Here is a 14158-nt window from a genome sequence, read left to right on the forward strand (position 1 = left end):
ATTTAACTTCTGTCCACTAGTGAAACTGGCCACTCCTCTGAAGGGCTGCCACATGAAACTCTGCCTGGAATATTTTCCTCTCCACACCCTTCCTCCGTTAAAAACCACGGATGTCTCCTCAGAGCCCCAAATCTACCCCACATTAAAGTCCGTTTAGAAACGTGTGTGTTTCTCCTTCCACCTGGCCTGCAAGCATCTCACATTCAAGCTAAGGATGGACTCCAAAAAACCTCGCTACCTCCCAGGACATCACTGAGAACAAAGCTTTCCCGGGGACCAGATCAGCATTTTCCTGTCAATGCTGCATGCCGGTGGCCATGTCAGAACAAGTTGCTTAGACACGTAGGTCCCTGGGAATAATTTATTTGTCACTCGTAACCCAGAAAAGGTTTAATCACGTAAGGGAAATAAGGAACAGGCTGTTTTTTACTTACACTTGGTGTAATCTCTCGCTTGAAAAATAGAGTGTAAGCACATGGTGATTTATATATCGCTTGAAAGGTTTTGCTCGGGTTTATCTAAGCTGGAAGGAAAAAATAAAGTCTACGGAAGGAAAACGTCAGAAGGAAAGAGGTGGATAGAACGAGGGCAGAGAAGAGGGAGAAGGGAAACAACTGGGAAGAAAAAAGAAGAAAGCGGGGTAAAAGACAGAGCAAAGAAAGAACGGAGTAGGAAGAACAACCAACAGAGGGAAGACTAAAATGAAAATTAAGCTTTGTCCTCAGCTGAAGTTCCCAGGTGTGTCTGTGTGTCTGTTCCAATAGCTCGCCTAGCCACATCCCCTCTCCAGTTTCCCTGACCTGCTGCTGAGAGCCTCTGGGGGCTGGGCCTCCAGTTGGCAGCTGCATCTTAAAACAAACACACACCTAAGACATGATGAACTGTATGCTAAAAGGGGTTGAGATAGTAAATTCTATGCTATGTGTACTTTAATACAATAGGGAAGAGGAGAGGGATCACACTGACTGAGGGGTGTAGCTGGAGACCTGGTGGGCTCCTGGCTTTCCAGCTCCGTGGAGATTTGATTACTCTAGTTACTAAAGCATCTACAAGCATAGTATTAGGAAATAAATCCAGAGGCGAAGGTAGACACGGGCACCATGAGCCTGCCCTCTGCAACCCCCGGGGAACACGCCAGTCCACATGAGATGGGGGCATAGTCTGGAGCCCCACGATACTCTAAATATGGGTAATATACCCTAAAGGTTCTAAAGTGGCAGTATTCGGGAGTGCTGAGACCTCTGAAAGGCGGGGCCTGGCTAGAAGTCCCTAGGTCATCTAGGACAAGTCTTTGAAGTAAACTGTGGGACCATCACCTTCCTTTCTCTCGATTCCTGCAGCAGGACATGAGAGCTCCACTTCCTCATCTGGAACGTGGTTCTCCTAGTTAGGGTTTACTATTGCTGTGAGGGGACCCCATGACCATGGCAACTCTTATTATAAAGAAAATGTTTAGCTGAGGGGGCTCTCTTACAGTTCAGTGGTTCAGTCCATCATGGAGGGGAGCATGGTGGCGTGCTGGCAGGCATGGTGTGGAAGAAACACTAGAGTATCCTACATCCTGCAAGCAACAGGAAGTGGACTGACACACTGGGCATATCCTGAGCATAGGAAACCTCAAAGCCTGCTCCTACAGTGACGTACGTCCCCCAACAAGGCCACACCCACTCCAACAAAGCCACACCTCCTAATAGAAAGAGAAAGGCCCTAGTGGGTAAGGCTCAGAGGAAACATAGACTTGGTCTGGACCAAGGGCAGAAGAGGAGTGGGGAGGAGAACTTGAGGGAATGGGATGGTCAAGATGGAGGAGGACAGAGATGAGAGCAAGGAAAGAGATAGCTTGATCGAGGGAGCCATTATGGGGCTAGCAAGAAATCTGGCACTAGAGAAATTCCCAGGAATCCACAAGGATAACTCCAGCTAAGACTCTAAGCAATGGTGGAGAGGGTGCCTGAATTGGCCTTAGCCCATAGTCAGATTGATGACTATCTTTTTTTTTAAAAAATATTTATTTATTTATTATGTATACAATATTCTGTCTGTGTGTATGCCTGCAGGCCAGAAGAGGGCACCAGACCTCATTCCAGATGGTTGTGAGCCACCATGTGGTTGCCGGGAATCGAGCTCAGAACCTTTGGAAGAGTATGCAATGCTCTTAACCACTGAGCCATCTCTCCAGCCCCATGATGACTATCTTAAATGCTACCATAGAACCTTCATCCAGCAACTGATGGAAACAGAGGCAGAGACCTACAGTGGAGCACTAGGCTGAGCTCCCAAAGTCCAGCTGAAGAGTGGGAGGAGTGAGAATATGAGCAAAGAGGTCAAGACCATGATGGGGACACCCACTGAAACAGTTTACCTGAGCTAATGGGAGCTCACCAACTCCGGCTTGTCAGGGAAGGAACCAACATAGGAGCAAACTAGGCCCCCTGAATGTGGGTGACAGTTGTGTGGCTAGGGCAGGCTATGGCTAGGGCAGTGGGACCAGGATTTATTCCTACTGCTTGTACTGGCTTTTTGGAACCCATTCTCTTTGGAGGGATACCTTGCTCAGCCTAGATATGGTAGGGAGGGGCTTGGTCCTTTCTCAAAGCAATGCACCTTACCCTCTCTTAGGAGTGGATGGGGGGGCGGAGGTGGAGGGAATGGAAAGAGGGGAGGGAGTGGGAACTTGGATTGGTATGTAAAATGAGAAAAGATAATGAAAAAAGAAGATGTACTGGTTAAATCCTGATGACCTAAACAAACTTAGTCACCATGTGGTTTCCAGCAACCCCTGCTGGGGGCCTCTCCCCAAAACCATGAGGGTGAGGAGCCTCCACCTTTTCTACCACATCTTCCCTGCGCAGCCCTCTTGGGCCACAAGGGCTCAAAACTTAACTGACTAGGTCTCCCTGTGAGCCAAAGGAAGCACCTACAGCAGAGCTGGGAACCACAAGGGCTCTGCGGCACAGCTGGAACGGAGGAGCGATTCCATTCTCTGGAATCTTAATGGACCACATGAGACAATGAGCTCTGGTCATGTTAGAACACGACAGACCTCAAAAACGGTAGCCTAAGTAAAAGGAGCCAGACATAAAAGGCCACGTGTGCTATGGTTCTCCTCCGTACATGTCCATAAAGTCAGTCTCCATGGACAGAAAGGGCAGAGCCAGGGGTGGTGGTACACGGCCTGGAAACCGGGAGGCTGCCAGACACTGGGGTCATAACTTAAGGTTTCCTTTTGAGGTAATCAAAGTAGTCCCCAAATTAGATCATAACTGTGATTACCCCTCAAAATCACTAAACTATATCCTTTCATCCTTTCATGAGTAAATTATATGTCAATAAAGCTGCTTGTGAAAAAAAAAAAAAGAAAGGAACCAAGACACACCCAGATGAGAACAGAGCTGTGCCCACAGAGGCCAATGGGCGCAGAAGACTCAGGGGAGACAAGTCAAACCCATGTGCTGCCCAGCTTCATCACAAGCACCAATCAGGACAGTTCTCTCGCTTTTTAGGTTTCACAGCAGAAGGTAGGGAGAAAAAAAAAAACCTAACAGCAACAAAACCACAAGTAAATAAACCAAGTCTCTAGACTTGCACAAGGTCCGGTTACCCCAGTCTCCCAAGAAGTGAAGGCCAGGCAGGGTGGAGGACAGCGGGTGGTGGCAAGTGTATGGGACTAGAAGTCAAAGACCCTAGTGTCCTCACAGGGGCTCGGTTTGTCCAGGTGCCCCCATGTGGCTATCACAGAACTCTTCCCCCAGTCCTGTCTGGCTCCTGGCTGCTGAAACTCCATAGAGACGACAGAAAATTCAGGCCGCCTCTGACCATCAGCTACAGGTTACAGCAGTATCCCGTACAGATCATACCTGGTGACACCAACGCATCAGCAACCTAATGTCTCCCTGGCCGCCTGGTAAAATAGTTTAATCTGCCGCTATTACAGTATCGGCTTCCATTCCGAAAGCCCCATAGTTGGGCTGGAAGACGGTTCAGCTAGGCAAGGGTGCTTGCATGCAGACCTGACATTCTGGTTTGATTTCTGTCACTATAATAAACACCGCGACCGAAACAACTTAGGGAGCACAGTATACTTGGTGTCACAGGCCACAGACCATCATCAAGTAAGGAAGGAGCTTGAAGCAGAAACCGTGGAGGAAAGCGGCTCACCGGCTTGTTTGACTAGCGCTCTTATGTAACTCAGGCTCGCCCGCCTGGGATGCCAGTGCCCAGTGTGCTGGGCCTTCTTACATCAAATAACAATGAGGAAAATGCCTCACAGATATGCCCACCGGTCAATCTGATGGAGGCAATTGGAGTTCCTATCCCCGTGACTCTAGCTTTGTGTCAAGTTGACAGCTGAAACTAATTATGACACTTGACCTGAGTTTGATCCCTGGATCCTAATCCTACAAGGCAGTGAAAGAGAATGACTGGAGAGCTGTCCTCTAATACACACAAGCGGGCACACACATGCACATGCATACTCACTCATACACACATGCACACAAGCGGGCACACACATGCACATGCATACTCACTCATACACACATGCACGCACGCACACACACACACTCTTACAGAAATAGAATATGAATCAATGAATGAAAACCTCACAACCACCTTTTTAAAGTCGCTCTAAGCGTTCCCTTTACAAACTGGCAGACACGGTTGCTGGGGGTGGTCCTTGACTTTTACCAGACCCTAGCTTACAAGGCCCCCGAAGTCACAAGGCCAAGTGGTGCAGGAGCACCGCAAAAAGACTGCCCCATCTAAGAGTCTCACCTCTCCCAGGTGGATCATTCTGTGCTGGGCTCGGCTGACATTGGTAAAGAGTCTTAGTCCTCTGGCCTGGTATGCCTGAACTCTGACCCCAAATGATTTATTTGTCTTTCATTAAGGAGTTACAAAGCAGGTAAAGCATACTGGACTGTCACAGTCCAGTCAGGTTTCCACAATAGTACCATCCACTAGAGGGCTTATTTATAGACAATCAAAAATGGTTTCTCACCATTTTGGACACCAGAAGTCCAATAGAAGCAACGTCTACTAAGAGCCCACTTGCTGCATCTTCATATGGCAGAACAAGTAGAGGGTTCTCTGAGATCCTTTTTTAAAGGCCACTAATCTCATTCACAGGGGTCTCATCCTTACCATCGAATGCCATTCATCACCCGGAAATCGGAATGGGCCTGGGATGTACCTCCGTGGTACAGGAACTGCTTAGTATAGTGGGCTCTAAGCTTGATGCCCCATATGAGAAAAGAAAAGAGGAAGGAAGATGGGAAGGAAAGGGGGAAGAGAAGGAAGGGAAAGGGAGAGAAGGAAGGGGGATGGAGGAAAGGAAGGAATCTCTTTCTTGGAACTTCGTAAAAGAAGAGGACCGTGTCTTTAAGTGGCTGAGGCCTTCAAGTTTTCCTGAATGCTGGGACCACATTTTTTCACGGTAGCAATAGGTTTACACCAGCCACTCTCTCCTACCAGACTAAAAAGACTTGCAGGGAAGGCCTGTCTCTGGTCACACAGCAGATCAAGGTGTCTCACACCCCAGGAGTCACCCTGTGTCATGTGACTCACAGCGCTCCTTGGCTCCTGCACGAATGCCTTGACCTTAGCCAGGCTATATTCTAGGCGTCTGTATGCCTCATTCACCCTCAGACCTGACCAGTAGACAGCATATAATTACGATAATGATCTTGCTACAGCCACTTCACAAGAATGTTCCAAGGGCCCATGAAACTGCCTCAAAGAAATCACATTTACTACACAAACCACACCTCGCTCTTCCAACTCTAGAACTGACAGGTACCTTTATGAACTTGCTGGCTACTATTTCGCTGGGCACCATAAACCCTCGGGTCACAGCAGTAACAGAATCCAGGACATTGGATTTGCAGGACTCAGAGTGTCCTCTTTAGCTGAGCAGGGGATGCTCAATAGCGAAGAAGGACCTACAACCGGTCAGAGTGTCTCCATAGCTAAATAGCTTCATTCCTAAAGGAACCGTACCACTGGGCCCCTGAAAAGCCACGGCTGCTTATTAGATCAGAGTAAGTGGATTTGGCTAGAACTCAGAAGGGTCTAAGCAAACTAACACCTTAAAGATGGATCCTCATGGCTGGAGAGATGGCTCAGTGGCACTTGCTGTCCGTCCAGAGAACTCAGGTTCAAATCCCATCGTGTACATGATAGCTCACAATAATAACTCCAGTTACAGAGGACCTGATGACTTTTTCTAGCCTCTGCAGGCACCATGCACATATGTAAGGGCAAAACACTCTTACATTTAAAATTATATTTAAAAAAATGGAGTCTCTGGTCATTCTTATCCATGCTCTTGGCGCCTGAGACATGTAAGGACCAACCTAGGCTCTGAAACTTCTCCACTGGACAACTTCTTGTTGAGGACCCAGCGTATGGCTGATGCTATAGGGCGGAGAAGCAGGACACCCTCTGCCTTCCTTGTCTCCCTGAAGAAGGAAGCCAGCCAGACCCAGGATCAACAGGAAATAAGGACTAACAGAGAGTTAAAGAAAGATACACGAGAGGAAGACTTTGATGCTGTGAAGGGTTTGCTTCTGTTGGTTTTAGAAGGATAAGTTCATGAAGGTAAAAAGTCTTTCACCAAATTCATGAAGAAAAGGAAGAGAATTTCTCAGAAGGCAATGCCAGGTATGTACCTGATGTTCAAGAAATACCCTCGAGTTACTGACTCGGGAAGAGCGGCTGCCTTGGAGAAGGTTATGACTGAAGAGAGACGTACGGGAAAGGCTGTGTCAGCAGTAATGTTAGGAGGCTACAGAGATGGTTTGGGTCCATTAAGAACTTGCTTTGCAAGTATGAGAGCCTCAGTTCATCCCCCAGCCCCCACACCGAAGAGTGAGTGTGAGGGCACACGCTTGTAACCCCAGGGCTAAGGAGGCAGAGGCAGGAGGATCCGCAGGCTCACTGGGTCCTCAGAAGAGCGGAAAGTTAGAATAAAGCTACTGCTTCTAAAAATAAAAACAAGACGATTTTAGGGATGGCTACAGATCAGTGGTAAAGCACTGGCCAGCTTCGCCTATACAGTAAAACCTTGCCTCAAAAACAAACAACAGGAAGAAAGAAAGAAAGAAAGAAAGAAAGAAGGAAGGAAGGAAGGAAGGAAGGAAGGAAGGAAGGAAGGAAAGAAAGAAAGAAAGAAAGAAAGAAAGAAAGAAAGAAAGAAAGAGAAAGAAAACTATTGATCAACAGACCTCAGCAATGACCTGATCCGGTCACTGACTGACTTAACTGAGCAGAGATGCGATGGCTCCTGAGCATTAGCCTGTGGCTCTCCTGGTGCCTTGGCTCAGTGATGACTGAACAATTGCCTAATACACAAAGCCTTATTTTTCTTTTTCCTCTTTTGAGACAGGCTGAAGTTGGCAGGTAGAAAGATGATCTTGAGTTCCCAACCTTCCTGAGCACTGACATCTCAGGCATGACTGGTTGATGGGGCACTGGAGACAGAACCCATGGCCTCCTGCATGCTAGGCAAGCACTCTACCAACTGAGCCACTCCCCAGACCTCCGCGCTTTTGCTCAAATTTGTCCTATAACACAGCCATTGAAAACCAGCCCGAGCACCATTTACCTCTGGGCCACGACGACATCTTTCCTTTGCGGATTTCAACCCTGCACCTTCCACATTTTGTATGCCCTCAGCTACTTAGACTATGACTTTTAAGAAATTAGTGCTCAGGAGGCAGAGACAGGAGGCTCTCTGTGAGTTCGAGGCCAGCCTTGTCTACAGAGCGAGTTCCAGGACAGGTCCCAAAGCTACAGAAAAACCCTGTTTTGAACCTTCCCCCCCCCCCAAAAAAAAAAAGGCAAAGAAAAAATTTATTAAATTGATCCTTCTCCAGGGTCTAGCCCTCACCCTATGAGACACCATTACATAAAACCGTAACCAATCAAAACACAGAGTCCTGGGACTCAGTCCCAACCCATACATCAGCAGTACAGTTTCTGTATCTAAGGTTCAGGGAACACTGTGGAAGAAGGGATGGAAAGATTCTAAGAGCCAGAGGATCAGGGAGTCTCCCCTAGAAAGGTCAGACCCATGAAGTCTTACCAACACCAATGTGGCTGCCTAAACAAGAGCTGAACAAGGTTGGGGCAGAGATCAGAGGCGTGAACCCTAGATAAAGAACTACAGGCAACTAAAGAATGCTGAGAGCAAGAGAATTAGTCTTCCCCAGGGACGAGCACACCAAGTGATTACCCAATACCAAATCCTGAAAACAGACATATACATAACATTATATAAACTACGCAGGTTGGATATATTCAGGAACTAACACACACACACACACACACACACACACACACACACACACAAAACTAAAGAAAAAGAGGCCATGCATTTGAAAGAGAGCAGGGTAGGGGGTACATGGGAGGGTTTGGAGGAAGGAAGGGGGAGGGGAAAATGATGTAATTATATTATGATCTCAACAAGTTAATAAAAAAAACCTATGGGATCAATTCAGTGGTCTTAATCCCAACTGATGCTTTTCTGAGAAGAACTTTGGACATTCACAGCTGCTAGGAAGGAGATACTGTGTGAAAAGGCCTTTTTAAAAGATTACTGCACACCAAGGAGACTGGCCTCAGAGGGAATTATTTCAAGACCTTATTCACATCAGCCTCCAGCAGCGTGAGAAAACACATTTTTGCTGCTTCCCCTAGCCTGGAGTATTTTGTTATGCAATAGTGCTAGCTGACTAATACACCAGGCCACCTTAAGACTGTGGGTGTGAAGGCCAGGGAACCAGGAAGACACCAGCACTAACAGGTGTTTTTCTAAAGAAAACACACCTGTTAAGGACCAGCGGCTAGGGAGTTAGGGGTGAGAGTGCCGCCCCAGGGAATTTTAAAGCCATACTTAAACTAAGCACACTAGCCACTGGACAAATAGTATAGGGTTCCATTTACATAAGATGCCTAGGATAAGCGAAGCCCCAGAGACAAAAGGCAGACTCCTGGCTGCCAGGGACTGGAGGCAGGGAGAAGAAGGAATTATTTAGATGGATACAGTTTCTGCTTAGAAAATCCAAACAGCTGAAAAGATAGACTGGACATATGGCTCAGGGGTACAGTCTGTGCTCTGCAGTGCCCTGGGTCAGTCCCAGACCTCCACCCCCCAGAAGAGTATTGTAGACGTGAGTGCAGGTGATGGCTGTACTAGCTGCCACTGGAAAAAATAAGGATCCACCTGGTGACAGTGCTCTTACCTAGGACACACAATGTCCCTGGGCTTGATTTCTGAGAACATCTCAAAAATTGAAATTGCACATTTTGCTATGTATATTTTACACTAAAAATAATAAGCACATTACAATAACATTTCATTAAAATTACTACTACATTTCCCAAAGAAAAAACAAATTTCCTCGAGGCCAAGTGGTTGTGATTTTACAGCCGGGATGAAGAACACTGAGGGGGTTTATAATAAGCATGTCATCACCCCAAGCCTTGATACGAAAACACTGGCCTTAGCCGAAACTTAACCTGTTAGTTAACGAGCTGAGAACACTTCCCAGATACCTGTTGGTTCACCTGCACATAAACCTCTCAACCCACAGGCTGAGAAGCAACAGGCTGGGCCGGCTAACACTGCCTGATCTCTCAAGTAACTTCAGCAGACTGGCTACCTGGACTTGTCCTGGTAGAGGCAGCAGTCACACACACACACACAGGCCACCCCAACCACAGGGCTCTCAACCAATGAGGAGATAATGTGTTCTAAAGCCAAAGGCAACAAATTAAAAGAGAATCACAGGGCAGGCTTGTGACAGCCCTCTTAGTTCCCTTACAGAAAAGTCTCAAATATTTTATTCTGTTCCCTAAACACCTCAGGCTGTTTACCTGTTGAATCACCCACCTCCACCTCTGCTCAGGGGAAGCCTGAACTCAAGTCAGAGGCAGCCATGGGCTCTGGTCTAAAGAGGCCATGACTGAGCCATCAGAAGGCCCGCGTGAAGGCTAATGGTCCACAATCACCCACGCAAATCAGTTAGTCATCTTCTAGTCAACTACCCAAGAGAAGGACAACCCAGGGGTCAGGCACTCCGGCACCAATACCCAAGGGGTAAATGAAGATGCTCAACGAAAGGGATGATAACTCACTGAGCGCCACAGTGAAACACAAGACCCCTCAGTTCAGGCTAGGAGCAGCTTGGCAGGTCAGCATGGGCTCAGCAAGGAAATCCCTATGCTTAAACCCCAGGAAAAATAAATCCAAGGGGCACACATACAACAGGCTCTGGGGAGCAAAGGAGTAGATGTTTCAATCACATTATTCCCCCAGGTCTAAAGGAGGGAAGGGCCTTGTGTGGTTTTCCACATTAACTGTACCCGCTGTCTGAGAGGCTGAGGGAAGACAATTGCTGGAGCTCGGGAGTTAGGGCCAGCCTAGGTAACATGGTAAGCTCTTAAATCAGGTGGATGGGTGGATGGATGGATGGATGGATGGATGGATGGATGGATGGATGGATAGATAGATGGATGATAGATGAATGGATAGATGGATGGAGATTAGATAGATAGATAGATAGATAGATAGATAGATAGATAGATAGATAGATAGATAGATGATAAAGACAGACAGACAGATAGATGGACAAAAAGCAACTTGAGTTCCTGCTATAAGGTGGGTAAACACCAAGGACATTACACTTAAGAAAAAGGAGCCAGTTGTGAAAACACCAACAGTGTGTGATCATACCAACGTGAGTCACCCAGAACCTCCAGCTCACAGAAGCAGAAAGGAGCACTGGTGCTGTTCTGCACCGGGAGCAGAATGTGCTGCCCATGAGAGCCAGAATCTCTGCAACCGTGACAGGTGTGCCACATGCAGGCACTCGGTGTCACAGAACCGCAGGCTGAAAAGTGGGCAGAACAGGTTCTGAAAGTATTTTGGGCTGATTAGCTTTAGAAAGTTTCTGGTGGTGCACAGCACCTGGGAGGTAAAAGCAGGCAGATCTCTGAGTTTGAGGCCTGCTCTTTACTGCCTGTATCCAGCCAGCCGTGGCGACGCAGTGAGACCCCGTCTCAAACTAACAAATTCCTGGTCTGAGCACATGCTTTTCCCTTGGCTCACGAGCTCACTTCCATTCCTGACATTGCTTTCCCTTTGATAAATGCTTCCTATTTCTACTTCTTTAAAGATAAGCTCTTTCTATGTAACTCAGGTTGGCCTCAAACTTACAATCCTGCCTCAGCCACCTTCAATGAAATGCTTTTATATTACATGTATTTCTAGTTTAAAAACAAATCTACAATTCCAGCACTTGAGAGTAGAGAGAGGATGATCAGAAGTTCAAAGCCAGTCTAGGCTAGCTATATAGGGAGACCCTGTCCCAATACTGTCCCTTCCCAAACACACACAAACTCCAGAGTCACAGAAGGTGAACTTGGGACCCCATCTTTCACTGCCACTCTTGAACAGATGGCTCCCCACACCTTTGGCTGCTGGACCACTGCTAAGACACCAGGAAAGCTCTGAGAGTCTCTGATCTCACTTCCGTCTAAACATGGACGAATGCATCCCCTCTTAACTCCTAAGCTTCTAGATGGCAAAGGACCAAGAGAAGGGTTCCGTGTAGAAAAAGGTCCATGCCTGTCTGGTTTTCCTTCACAGGTTTGGATGCACAAGGACCCAAACACACCCACTTCTGATTTCCAGGTAGACATATTGGGCACCAGGAAGAAACAGAACACGGTACCATGAGCCAGAAGGCCTGGAGCTCTGGGTTCACACACCCACGAACTTCATCTTTGCTATTTCTCGGTTGCATCCTTATGTGGATGGACAGCCCACCACCAGGTGAAGGAAGAGCTCATGAGGGACCTTGCTTAAGGCACAGAGCACTGTGTGATGGCTTCCGCTCCTTCCCTTAATGTCCCTTGCAACTCATCTGAAGGGACTCGAAAATTACCAGAGCTGGGCCACTGTGCCTGCCCTGACAGAACATTAGGGTGACCTCCCCCACTCCCATATAAACACACACTGTAATTTTTCTTATTGTTCCTTTAGGCCACTAAGCCCCACCCACAGCCATCTAATGAACATCAGTAAGTAGTCCCAACAGAGACAGATGGCTGAGCAGGGACCCTTTCCCCCTCCCCTACAGGACAGAGAAGAGGGTTCAGCGCAGTTTAAATGTTTGTTGGGCTACAACAGCTGGGCATGTTAAGGCCAAGAAGAACAAAACTCACACAGTGCAGAAACTAAGAGAGAGCCCTAACGTAAGCTATATGTGACAAGTAATCACGATGTGTCTGTGTTGGTTTCTGAACTGTCACAAGTGTACCCCTTTAGTGGGGAATGCTGCTAACAGGGGAGGCAGATGTGGAGGCACTTGGGTATATGGGAAGTCTGTGAGCTTCCCATTCAGTTTTGCTACACACCTCAAAGTGCTCTGATAATTTTAACTATAAAAAAAAGATCTAAGAAAAAAAACAGTAAAATCTTGCTTTTGAGCACTCCGGTTTATTATTTGATTATTCACCATGGTATGGCAGACTGTACCCAGAGTTCACACCACTACTAAGCCACATCTCAGTCCTTGTAGGTGATGCTGTTCAACTTAATTGCTAAAAATGTCTGTCTGAGGACCCTTTGCATGTTGGAACACGGTTTTAATCCCAGGGCTCCAGAGGAGGACACAGGTAGATCTTTGTGACTGAGAGGCTAGCCTGGTTTACAAAGTCAGTTTTAGGGTAGTGAGGGCAACATAGTAACACCCTGGCTCAAAAAAAGAAAAGAAAGAAACAAGTCTGAGGGAGACCGGTATGGTGGTGCACTTGGGAGGCAGTAGCTCGCTGCAAAATGAAGGCCTGCAGTGGTCTACATAGCAAGTTTTAAGCTAGACAGGACTTCATCCGGAGGTCCTGTGTCAAAAAGACACAAAAGAATGTTTAGGGAAAAATAAGAGAGAATGTGGGGCTTCAGGGTAGTCAAAGGATTCTGAAAGTTCTAAAATAGGAAATTAACTTCTAAGTCACTTCCTGAGAAGCTATCCTGTATGTCTCTCAGGCCCCGCTTCCTTCCCGTTTTCCTACCTTTACCTACTCTGACTTGCACTAGGGGCTCATTATGTGGAGGGCAACATGGCCATTTCTACGGTAGGTACAGGAAAGGCTAGGCTCAGCTTTCTGGAAACTCAGAGTTCCCTGAGAGTACCAGACTGCAGGTCTCCATGAAAGCCTCTCATGTTCTTCTTTATTAATAACGTCCTCAATCACCATAGCACCGAAGGGCCAGCTCAAGCGAGTTCAATTCTCAAAAAGCTGGCTGGACATGGCTGGTGCCCGGTCATCACTGGGCAAGCCTCCAGACCTGGATGGAGCTGATTAATATGCCCATAAAGCCAACTTCTGACTCCCACAGCTTCTCAACCGTCCACTAGAGATAAGGAATGCAGCTGAACCAGGATACGGGCAGGCAGGTCCAGCTACGCATGGCACAGCCCGTCAACCCAGATGCAGGTTGGGAAGGGCAGCAACTGGAGGCACCTAACCAGGGCAGAGCACCGAGCTTAGAAAGGCAGCTTAATTCAGCCAAAAATAGCTTCGCCGTTTCAAAAGGATTCTGACAAACGAAGCACGTGCAACTCCATCAGCAGGAAAAGAAAAAAATCACTGAAGCAAAAGACCACATCAGCCCAACAGCGGCAAGGACTCCAAGCGATTCCTGACAGCTGTACACCCCCAAATCCCATGCCTGCTAGCACCCCTCCGCCTCCCTTTTTACTCCAACTGAAAATTCTGCCTAAATCTCAAAACCCAGTCCCATTTGCCCACATAGCCAGCGGTACCTATAAGCAGTAAACAAGTTATCATTTCATCTTAGTGCTGGAGTCAGACCATGGATTAGGAGCCCAAAACAATAACCTGTTGAGGGTCATCCCAGGGCAGACGAGGAGGCACAGGCACACGGGACCGGAGGATGGGAAGAGAAGGTGAGGTCTGGAGATGTAACTGAGACCCCACGGTGCAGGGCTGGATCTAGGGGTGCAGCATGCCTCAAGTGTGTCTGAGCCCCAGTACCGCAAAAAGAAAGAGGCAGACAAAGTCCAACGGCAGGGGATGGAGGAGTGCTCTGTGCGGGAGGAATGGTGAAGCAGACACATGAAAGCCAAGTCGA

The 14158-nt window shown here is 47.6% G+C and overlaps 1 protein-coding gene across 1 annotated transcript in view; it reads right to left on the reverse strand.

Annotated features, from left to right (window-relative positions):
- Bcr (BCR activator of RhoGEF and GTPase) overlaps nucleotides 1-14158 on the reverse strand; it is a 117587-nt gene that overhangs the window by 101176 nt on the left and 2253 nt on the right. The window lies entirely within an intron of this gene.

The sequence above is a fragment of the Alexandromys fortis genome, unplaced genomic scaffold, assembly GCF_014885135.2.
Source record: "Alexandromys fortis isolate MF-2015 unplaced genomic scaffold, M_Fortis_MF-2015_v1.1 scaffold_9, whole genome shotgun sequence".
NCBI lineage: Eukaryota > Metazoa > Chordata > Mammalia > Rodentia > Cricetidae > Alexandromys > Alexandromys fortis.